The following is an 11,941-nucleotide window of genomic DNA, read 5'->3' as shown; positions in this document are numbered from 1 at the left end:
CATGCTGTTAAAAAATTAAACTTTCTTGTTCTCCTTTCTAAATATTATACCAATGTATGTATTCTTTAGAGCTGTACATGTATATTTTATAGATTAGACTCTGCATATGAAGGAAGCCATGCAGTTTTTCACTTTCTGTGATTATTTGACCTCATCTAATATTATAAAATCTTGATACATCCATTTTCCTATGAATTTTGTGATTTCATCTTTCTTTAGAGGTGAATAATGTTCCATTTTATATATGTACTACATTTTCATTAATCATTCATCTGTTGGATAATCTATGTTGTTTTCATTTCCTTGCTATCGTGAATAGAGCTGCAATAAACATTGGGGTGCAAATATCTCTATAGTAGGATATGGAGTTCTCTGGATATATGCCCAAGAGTCAGATAGTTGGGTCATATGGTAGCTCTAGTTTTTTTTTTTTTCTGTGGAACCTCCAGTTGATTTCATAATGGCTATACTGAGTTGCACTCCCACCAGCAGTGAATTAGGGTTCCTCTTTTTCCACATCCTCTCCAACATTTGCTGTCATATTTTTTTGATCATAGCCATTCTAACAGGAGTAGAGTTGTTTCTCAAAGTAGTTTTTATTTGTATTTCCCTGATGACTAGAAATATAGAACATTTAAAAAATTATTGGACCTTAAAACAGTATGCACAAGACCTGTGCAAACCTAGTCCAGAAAGGGATGCATCATGGATGGGGGAAGTGGGCAGGAACCCTCAGACCTGACTGTCTGTCGGCAATGGATAGATGCTCAGAGAGAAAGAGTCTGTTCTCCTTATTGGTGTGATGCCTCATAGGTTGACCAGAGTCCAGGATATGAACTCATATTCAAGAGCATTTAGAAAAGCCAGACTAGACTTGATAGAACTTGAAAAGAAAGACAATTAACAATAGAGGACATGACGTTGGAGAAGGTAGCAAGAACAGATGGAGAAGGGGAAGGAGGTCAGAATACAATCAAAATACATTGTATGAAATTCTCGAATCAATAGAAATACTCTAAAATATAGTTGTTGGCCATTTGCATTTTTTTCTGAAAATTATCTATTTAATTCATTAGCTTATTTGTTGTTTGATAATTTTATTTCCTTGGAATTTAACTTTTGCAGTTCTTTGTATATTCTGGATATTAACCCCTTGTCATTATATAGCTGCTGAAGACTTTCTCCCATTCTGTGACCTATCACATGTCCTTTGCTGATAGTTTTCTTTGCTGTGGAGCAACTTCATAATTTCATGTAGTCCCATCTTTGGCGCTAACACATGTGCTATTGATGTTTTGTTCAGAAAGTTCTTGTCTAACTCAATGTCCTGAAGATTATTCCCTATATTTTCATCTAGGAGTTTCAGTTTCAGGTATAAAATTAAGAACTTTGACTTATTTCAAATTGATCTGTACAGAGCAAAAGTTGTGAACCTAATTTCATCCTTCTGAAGGTGGAAATCTAGTTTTGCCAACACCAGTTATTGAATAGGCTATCTTTTCACAATGTATGTTTTTGCCTCCTTTATCAGGAATTAAGTGGCCATAGCTTTGTCAGCTTATTTTTGGGTTCTGTTCTGCTCCACAGGCCTTCTTGCCTGTTTTTATGTCAGTGCTAAAGTGTCTTTATCACTATAGCTCTGTAGCATAATTTGAAGTTGTGATACATTCAGCTGTGTTCTTACTCGGTAAAATTGCTTGGGCTATTCGTGATCTTTTGAAATTCCATATGAATGGTTGTATTTTTTTCTAGTTCTGTGAAATATGACATTGGTGTTTTGATAGGTATTGCATTAAATCTCTAGATTAATTTTGGGAGTATAGCAATTTTCACATATTGATTCTGTCAATCCAGGAACAGAGAAGGCCTTTCCATTGTCTACTGTCTTATTTGATTTCACTTTTGAGTCTCTCGAAGTTTTCATTGTAAAGGTGTTTGCCTTCTTTAGTTAGGTGGATTCCTAGCTACTCAGTTTTTTTTTGGTTGTTGTTGCTATTTTGAATGGGATATTTTTCTTAATTTCTTTCCTATGAGTATATTATTGCAATATAAGAAGGTTACTTTTTTTTGTTTTGGGTTTTTTTTTTTAACTTTCACATAAACTTTATTGAGAACTTCATACATGTATATAAGGTGTTTTGATTAAATCCATGCCCACACCCTCCCATCCAACAGTCCCCCCTCTAAAGAGGTAACCCTAAAATCTTTAAAGGGTTGGATACAAGCTCCCAAATACTTTTGACATTTTTGGCCTTTGGAACAGAGTATGTTGCTAACAGGCCCAAGGACATTTTGACTTTTAGCCAAGAAACTGGCTACATTTCTTTGGGGTCTTTTTACCTTAACTTCCTTGTCAGTTCCTACCTCCTATTCTTATCATGCCATCCTCTGAAGGGGTTACCCAAATTGCCATAGGGAATAGGGATGCAGACTGCTCTGGCTTCCTTCATGCTGAACAGGGATGCAGGGTGAGACAATTGGAGCACTCCTTCAGTGGGTCTATCTAAAAGATTCCCAAATTGCATAACTCTTGTCTCTAAGGGGAAAAGAAAGTCTTTGAATCATGAATAGGAGATGTGAAGGAGAAGTAAAGGCAAGAGTAATTGGCATTACAAATTCTAGACAGGGAACTAGAAAAAAGTCAGAACAGGGCAATTTTCAAATGTTCATATGAGAGTCCATTGGAGTTTCTTGACAAGGGCTATGGAAAGCATCCCTCTATTGGGTTCTTCCTCATTTTTTCTTTTGTCTTCCAACGTTGGACTAGTTGGCTGGGAAGAGTGGCTGGATTTTCAGATGAGGGTCCAGTGACCCTGCTTGGCACTCCTTTAATGAATGAGCACAACTGTCAACAAGCCCAATTGTGACTATGTTTAGTGATCAGGTTCAGCCAAAGTTGTGATGATGGTAGTTATTTCATGCAGAAGGGACTGCTGTATAGCACCATCTTATTAAAAGGATCTGGAATTTAAAAGGATTTGGTGCTAGGAGCCACATGTTGAGGGAAAGCATATGTCATTTATTTTTCTGAGTCTGTTACTTCACTTAGTATAACAGTTTCTAGATCCATCCATTTACCTGAAAATTTCATGATTTCATCTTTCTTTACTGCTGAATAGAACTCCATTGTGTAAATATATCACATTTTTGTTAACCACTCATCAGTTGAGGGATACAGGTTGCTTTCATCTCTTAGCTGTCTCACTTCTTTCTTTTTTGAGTTCTTTATATTCTGGATGTTAAACCTCTGTCAGATGTTTCACTGGTGAAGATTTTTTCCAATTCTGTGGGTTTTCTCTTCCCTTTTTTGATTGTTTCTTTTGTTGTACAGTATAGGAGGGGGTCCGTGGATATCTGCCAGGCACCAGACCTGGAGGCAGGCGCGCCATTCTTCCGCAGCCAACTTCCTCAAACTGCTAACCTGATATCTGCCACCCTGGCTAGAGACAGATGACACGACGGTTACACCAACGGACAATAAACAGCTCAGCCTTCAGGGCCAATAGGAGAAGTTCGGGGGCTATAAAGAAAAGCCCTTTGTACACAATAAAGGAGCTTGCTTGCTTACTGCAGAGTAAGTCTCCCAGAGTCTGTGTCTGACTTTGTGCCTACTTTCCCCCTGCCCCGGACAGGTAATCCCAAGACACCCCGAAGGGCTAGCCAGCCCCCAAGCCGCACAGAGACAGTACAGAAGCTTTTTAGTTTAATGAGGTTCCATTTATTGATTGCTGACCTTAATTCCTGAGCAACTTCTGTCTGATTTAGAAAATCCTTTCCTACACCTATATCTTGTAAGTTACTGCTAATAACTTCTAATAGTGATCTTTGATCTATTTGGAGTTGACTTTTGTGCTAGGTGAAAGGACCTAGTTTCATTCTTCTACAGGTGGAGATCCAGTTTTGCCAGCACCATTTGTTGAAGATGCTGTTTTTCCTCCATTGTGTGTTCTTGGCACCTTTGTCAAATATCAGGTGGCTGAAATTGCATGTACTCAGATTTGGATCTTCAGTGATCCAAATGATGGATATCAATGATGTTCCGTTGATCTATGTATCTGTTTTTGTGCCAGTACCATGCTGTTTTTATGACTGTGGCTCTGTAGTATACTTTGAGATCTGGTATAGTAGTCCCCCCAGTGTTGCTTTTTGTGTTCAGCGTTGCTTTGGCCATCTGGGATCTTTTGTGACTCCATATGAATTTAAGGATGCATTTTTCTAATTCTGTGAAGTATGTCATGGGGATTTTGATTGGGATTACCTTGAATGTATATATTGCTTTTGCTAGGACGGTCATTTTAACAATATTAATTCTTCCAATCCATGAGCATAGGAGGTCCTTCCATCTCCTGATGTTTTCCTCAATCTCTTTCTTTAACCATTTAGAATTTTCATTGTAGAGATCTTTGATGTCTTTCATCAGATTTATTCCAAGATATTTTATTTTTTTTTTTTTGCAGCAATTGCCTTTATGTCTTTCTCTTGTCTAACTCTTATAGCTAAGATTTTGAGCACTGTGTTAAAGAGTAGAAGAAAGACTGGGAATCTTTGCCTCATTGCTGATCTTAGAAGAAATGCCCTCAGTGTGTCTCCATTTAAGATCATGTTGGAGCTAGGTCTGACATAAGCAGTCCTTATTATGTTGAGGTACGCTCCATCTACTTCTAACCTCTCTATCACCTTTATCGTGAAGTCACACTAAACTTTGTCAAATGCATTTTCAGCATCAATTGAGATGATTATGTTGTTTCTTATCTTTAGTGTGTTTATATGGTGTGCTACATTTGCTGGTTTACATATGTTGAACCAATCTTGCCTTTCTGTGATGAAATCCACTTGTTCATAATGTATGATATTCTTTTTGTGTGTGTCTTTTTGAGACAGTGTAACCCCAGCTGGCCTGTCCTGGAACTCGCTATGTAGACCAGGCTGGCCTTGAACTCCCAGAGATCCACCTGCCTCTGCCTCCATTAATATTCTCCTGAATTTGGTTTGCCAGTATTTCTTTTTTAAAACATATTTTATTTATTATTTTTATTTTATGTGTATGCGTGTATTGCCTGCATGTACATAAGTGCACCCATGTTGTGCAATACCTGAGGAAGACAGAAGAAACTGTCAGATCCCCTGGAAATGGAGGTACAGACAGTTGTTAACTGCCTTGTGGGTGCTGGGATTCGAACCCAGGTTTTCTGCAAGAACACTTAGTGTTCTCATCTGCTGAGCCATCTCTCCAGCCCTGAGAATTTCTTAATCTATGTCATTGGTCTGTACTTTTTTTTTTTTTGGTATATCTTTCCATGGTTTTAGTATCAGTATCAGAGTAATACTGATTACCGATTTCATAGAATGAATTTAATAGCATTCCTTCATTTTCTGTTTTGTGGAACAAGTTCAATAGAATTGGTTTGATATATTTCTTGAAATTTTGGTAGAATTCCATGGTAAAGCAGTCTGATCCTGGGCTTTTTTTTTTTGAAGGATGACCTTTGATTATAGCTTCTCTTTGCTTGGAATGGGTGTTTAAGTTATTTATATTTTCTGGTTTTAATTTTGGTAGGTGATGTGCATTGAGGAATTCTTCTATTTCTTCTAGGTTTCTCAGCTTTTAAAAATATAGGTCTACAAAGTAATCTCTAGTTGTCCTCAGTATTTCACTGGAATCTGTTATAATGACACTGCTTTGATTTTGCTAATTTGTATCTACTCCCACTTTCTTTTTGTCATATTGAATAAAGTTTTGTCAGATTTGTTTACTTTTTCAAAGAACGAACTCTTTGGTTAATTCTATTATTCTTTTTAGTCTCTATTTCATTCATTTCTTCCCTAATCTTTATTATTTCTTGCCACCCGCAGGGACTAGGATTGGCTGCTTGTTTTCAAAGAGCTGTGAGATACATGCATTGTTATGTTCTTTTCTATTCCTCAAAAATTTTTTAATGTGAGCATTTATTGTTATTAACTTTTGTGTTAGGATTGCCTTGGCTGTAGCCCAGAGGTTCTGATAGGGTGTATTCTCGCTATCATTTGTCTTTAGGAATTTTAAAACTTCATCTCTGATTCCTTGGATGACCCATTGTTCTTTTAAAAATGTATTGTTTAGTCTCCAGGTATTTTTATGGTTTCTTTAGTTTCTTGTGTTGTTACTTTCTACTTTTATTTCATTGTGGTCTGATAAGACATAAGGAATTATCTTGATTTTTTTTTGTATGTAGTGAGACTTGCCCTATGCTCTATGATACCTTTGATGAAGTGTGCTCTAAGCCAAATAAACCCTTTCCTCCTCAAATTGGTTTTGGTCAGTGTTTTTATCAGAGCAATAGAAGGAAACTAGAACACTCTCTATAAAGTGTTGCATGAAGAATTTTATGTTTATGCTACTTAATTCTTTTTCCTTATATATGTCTGCTTGTACTAGTGTTTTCGTTCTTCTGTGTGGTCTTGTCTGTTAGTGATGGCATCTGTTGTGGTTTTTATTTCACTGACTATCCCCTTTATTTTAAGTATTTATATTTGATTTCTCTTCAGTGTTTCAATCCACTTGCTAAATTTTTCCTCCGTACTGACTGCTTTGTTCAATTTGGAGGTTGTCATGGTATTGGACAGTTTTCCTTATTTCATGCTTCTGTTTGATTCTTCTAAATGATTACTAGTTAGTTTAAAAAGTAAAGCTCGGAACTCTTCCTTAGACACCACAGCTATCTCTGTAGTTTGGATTTCCTTGCTGGTCAGTAGGCAAGTGGTTCATAGGTGGTATCTGTGTTATAGTCTTTGTGTTCCTTTGTTGTATTTTGCACATCTGTTGGAGTAGATTTATCTTTCAGTTTGACCTCCCCTTTTACCAAGACAATTTGGACATTTTGTTTTCTTTGATTCTTCTTAAAGGATATCTTATGCATGAGGCTTAGCCACAGGAACTGGTGGAACCTGGTATCAAAGTCCCCCTGTGTTGACTGACCAATGAAATCACTGGGGCCATCCTTGTCTTGGTTTTGTGCCAACAGGACCCAATGTGAGGTCACATATCAAGGCTCAAGGAAATCAGACAGGATCACTACTCAGTCACCTTCTTGACTCTGCGAACTCTTTAGGGGCTGGAGACCAAATGTCAGACCCACCAAAGTCTATGGTACTAACCTGGGGCTGTAGTTAAAGCCACTGACTGGAAGTAACCCCCAGGATGACAGCAGTACAGACTGCTGTACAGACACAGCCAATCCTGCTGTGACTTTCAAAACCCCCAAAGCCTAAACCCCACAACTACACTGTCCTTAGAGAACCACTAGAGCCAGCTCCTAGTCTCTAAGGGCACACCAGAGCTGAGGTTCAGGCCCTGTACTGATCTCTGAGCCCAGCAGGGCCATCAGCCTGGTTCCACAGTGTTCCCAGAGGTTAAGAGTCTAGTTCCCAGATGCTCTCTGGACCTGCTGGACAGAGGTCAATGTTGGGTATCTTTAACCTTACTTTTTTGAGACAGGTTCTCTCTCTGAACTAGTCTGATAAACTACTCCCAGCAACTGTAGAATATACATTTTTAAAAGTGTACTTAGAGTATCCACCAATGTCATTGATGTGCTGAGCTAACTTAATACATGACCAAATAAATTTCATAAGATTGCAGAATTGCTGAGTATATGCTCTGGTCAATATATACACTTAAATTGCAAACAATATGTCCAAATACTCTGAAGTATTTGGAAATTGAGTAACTGACTCTAAATAAGGTATCTGTCAAAGATAAAATAACAAAGAATATTGGAAAATATTTTAGATTGAATGATAATAAAAAATAAAACCTGACCAACTAGAGAGAAAAAAGGTACAAGATAAGGACCACTGATTCTAAATAACAAAGAAAGAAACAACCCCAGACCCATTAAAACCAGTGCAACTCCATCGTGTGGTGGTTGAATGAATCCTAGATGTCCAGTCTTGAGCTGGACAAGAGTATTTGGATACTTGGTTCCCAGTTTGAAACACAGTTTTGGGAGGGTCATGGTACCTTTATGAGGTGTGGCCATGCTGGAGGAAGCATGTCACTGAGGGCGGACTTTGAGAGTTCTTAAGCCTTGGCAGATTTTCAGTATCTCTCTGCTTCCTGTGCCTGTCTGAAGATGTGATCACTGGGCTTGTTCCTTTTGCTCTGTCACCTCTGCTGCCATGTCTCCCCAACCATTATGGACTTTAACCCTCAGAACTGTAAGCCCAAACAAACTTCTCCTTCTAGAAGTTTTCTTAGTCATGGTGCCTTATCACAGCAACAGAAAAATAACTAATGCACTCAGGTTATGAAAAAATGCTTTAAGAAATATTCTTAGCCAGGCATGGTGGCACATGCCTTTAATCCCTGCTCTTAGAAGGCAGGGAATCATAGCACTTGGAAGGAAGAAGGAGACATTTCTGTGAGAGTGAGGCCAGACTGGTCTATATAGTGAGTTCCCGGCCAGTTCTAGCCAGGGAAACCCAGTCTTAAAAAACCAATACCAAAGCAAACAACAACAACAAAAATTCAACCTAGAATTCTACATTAGATAAAACATTTTCAGAAAAGTAAGTGTTCTAGTTTAATTATGTTTTACTGAGGTTACTCATTATCTTTACAACATTCGGAAGTCTGCAAATGCCTGCCATTTTGGATCAGAATGACCAAGGGACTGTGGTCTCATGCTTCATTATTTCCCAGGCTAAAGAACTTTGTGATCCTATTTCAGTTTGCATACATGTACGTGTGTGTGTGTGTGTTGTGTCCGTGAGTAGTATTTAAATACCTTCTCAGATGCTTGGAGGTAGTGGTTAGAGGTAAAGTGTATCCTCACATGGGCTTGAGAGATGACTCAATGGTTAAGAGAACATACTGCTCTTGTAGAAGACTTGAGTTTGGTTTCCAGCACACAGGTCAGGCAGCTCACAACTGACAGTAACTCCAACTCCAGGGGGAGTCAACACCTCTGGCCTCCACTGACACCTGCACTTATGTGCAAGGCACACACAAATTATTAAAATAAAACAAATCTTGAAAAAAAAGCCAAACAAATAATTTAGAACACAAGCCAGATTACAGACTTAAATGCCACCATATCAATAATTACAGTATTCAAATTATCTAAATAATCCAATGGTGGTAAGGACTATCAGACTGTGTAAAAATCTGATGTACTAAACTACATATTACCTGAGCTGCATTTTTAGTGCAATGACCAAGAAAAATTTAAAAGTAAAAGAGTAGAGAAAGAGGTACCATGAACTGGAAAACTATTATGGAACTGGGTGTGGTGGCACATGCCTTTAATAGTAACACTTAGGAGGCAGAAGCAGTTATCTCTGTGGGTTCAAGGCCAGCCTGGTCTACATCATGATTTTCAGATCAGCCAGAGTTACATAGTGAGATCCTGTCTCAATTAAACTAAGAAAGAAGGAAATAAAATTATTATGATATGCTGGGAAAGGTGTTGCATAACTTTTCTGCTCATCCTGCCAAGAAATATACTTTGAATCTAATCTAATCAGGTAGAAATATCAACAACCCAGAGGGAAATCTTAAAAAAGCCTGACCGCTACAGAACTGTCAAGGTGATAAAAGTCAAGGGGGAAATGAAGAATGATTCTAGATTGAAGGCTGAAGAGATCTAGCAGAAGTGGTTCTGAGAAGAATCTGAAATACAAGCATTCTTGAGACAATTAGCCAAACCAGAGTATGATCTAAGAAACAGAGTAGAGTTAAATAAGTGAGAGTACTGTGCCCATGTGACTGTTCTGATTTTGATGACTGCATTTTCCTGTGCAGGAGTCAGGTGATATTTTCACAGTGGATATGAGCGGAAGTACGGGTGTTGAGGCTTCAGGTTGACAACTTCAAATGGCTTCGGAAAAATCTTATACTATTCATGCAACTTTTCTAGAAATTTAAAATTTGTTTTTGTAGTGCCAGCAAGGCAGCTCAGTGGTTAAAAGTGCTTGCTATGCAAGCCTGACAACTGAGTTTGCTCCCTGGACCTCATGTTAACAAAAATGAAAACAAACCCCCAAAACCCAGCAACGACAAAAAAGAGTTGCTAGCTAGCACCCCTTAGGTACAGTGGGAGGTGAAGGCAGAGGAGCCCAGAAGCTATCTGGAGCATGAAGCATGTCTTAACAATAACAGTTTCCCTGCCTCATTGAAGTAGGAGTCAAGCACTGACCTCCCAAAGGTTTCTTCTGACCTTCATGCAATTGCACACACTAGCCCACGCTCACCAAAATGCACTCATACACACATCATCAGTACAATAATAGTAAGTGCAAATATTTAAAATTTGTTTCTATGAATCCAACTTTGACATTCAGCACAATCAACGATAATTAGAATAGCACTGAAATTCTTAAAAATAACACCAGATGTTAGAGAGTAGAGCACTACCTTCAGAAATCTGGAGAGAATAAATACCACACACGGATCATCTACCAGGGTGGCAGAGCAAGAGTTCAGGTACACAAGAACCCAGAAAGCTTCTTTAGTCTGCTGGGAATTGGAAAATACAATCTATGAAAACCAAGGAAGGGGGTTGGGGATTTAGCTCAGTGGTACAGCGCTTGCCTAGCAAGAGCAAGGCCCTGGGTTCAGTCCTCAGCTCCGGGGAGACACACACACACACACACACACACACACACACACAGTCCTCAGCTCCGGGGACACACACACACACACACAAAAACAAAACAAAACAATACAAAAAAACAAGGGAGAAACATGACCTAGATCTGCCTCTCAGGTGCTGGCATTAAAAGGCCATGGCCATCACACCTGGGCTGTGAAAGGTATTCTTTTAAAACTTCTATTATTGTCATTTAAATGTTTAATTTTTTGAGAATTTCATACATGAATATCGATATCATTTCCACCCCTTCCTTTCCTCCCTCCAACTCCTCCCATGTCCCCCCAACTCTGTCTCAAATTTGTGATCTCTTCTGGTCACATATATAAATACATACACATACAGACATAAAACCTACTGAGTCCATTTAGTGGTGCTCATATGAGCATGTGTTTAGGGCTGACCACTCGGGATAAGATAACCTATCAGGAAGCTCACTCATCCTTGGAGAAAACTGATTCGCCCCCTCTCAGAAGCAGCCAAGGACGCCTGTAGCTCTTCAGCTAGAGGTGGGGCCATGTGAAATTTCCCTCATCGACATTGGCATGTCAACTGGTGTTGTCATTATATAGGTTTCACATTGTTGAGATTTCTTGGGTGGAGCTTCCCTATCACATCTGGAAGGCACTATCCAGAATCAGGCATCCTGGTCCTCTGACTCTTACTATTTGAAAGCTATTCTTTTTTTAAAAAATTAATTTTTATTTTTGTGCATGAGTGTATTGCCTGCATGTGTGTAAGTACCCCCATGTCGTGAGATGCCCATGGAGGTCAGAAGAGGGTGTCGGTCCCCTAGAACTGGAGTTACAGATGGTTGCTAGCCACCATGTGGGTGCTGGGAATCAAACCTGGGTCCTCTGCAAGAGCAGTCACTGCTCTTAACCTCAAGCCATCTCTTCAGCTCCCTGAGAGCTATTCTTAAAGGAAAGAGGAAGCAGAAAGGGTAGTTAGAAAAGTACACCATATTTTAGAGACTTTCTTTTTCCTGCTAAAGTAAGAGCAATTAGCCTGGTAATATAGTCTGAGGAAAGCAAGGGGGGAGGTGATCAAATACGAAGAGCGAGGAGTGCTTTTTCACCAAGACTTGGTAAAGGAAAAAATGTCCCTTGTAGACAGGTAGTTTCTTTTTTTAAATTAAAAAATTTTTTTTAAAACTATTTTTATATGTATGTATGTATTGCCTGCATGTAGGTAAGTGCAGTGGTGTCATGCAATGGCCGAGGAGGTCAGAAGAGGCTGTTGGATCCCCTGGGACTGTAGTTAAGGACAGTTGTTAACTGCCATGTGGGTGCTGGGATTCGAACCTGGGTCTT

The sequence above is a fragment of the Nannospalax galili genome, unplaced genomic scaffold (assembly GCF_000622305.1).
Source record: "Nannospalax galili isolate Female #2095 unplaced genomic scaffold, S.galili_v1.0 scaffold327, whole genome shotgun sequence".
NCBI classification, from domain to species: Eukaryota; Metazoa; Chordata; class Mammalia; order Rodentia; family Spalacidae; genus Nannospalax; species Nannospalax galili.
This window is presented reverse-complemented; position numbering follows the sequence as displayed.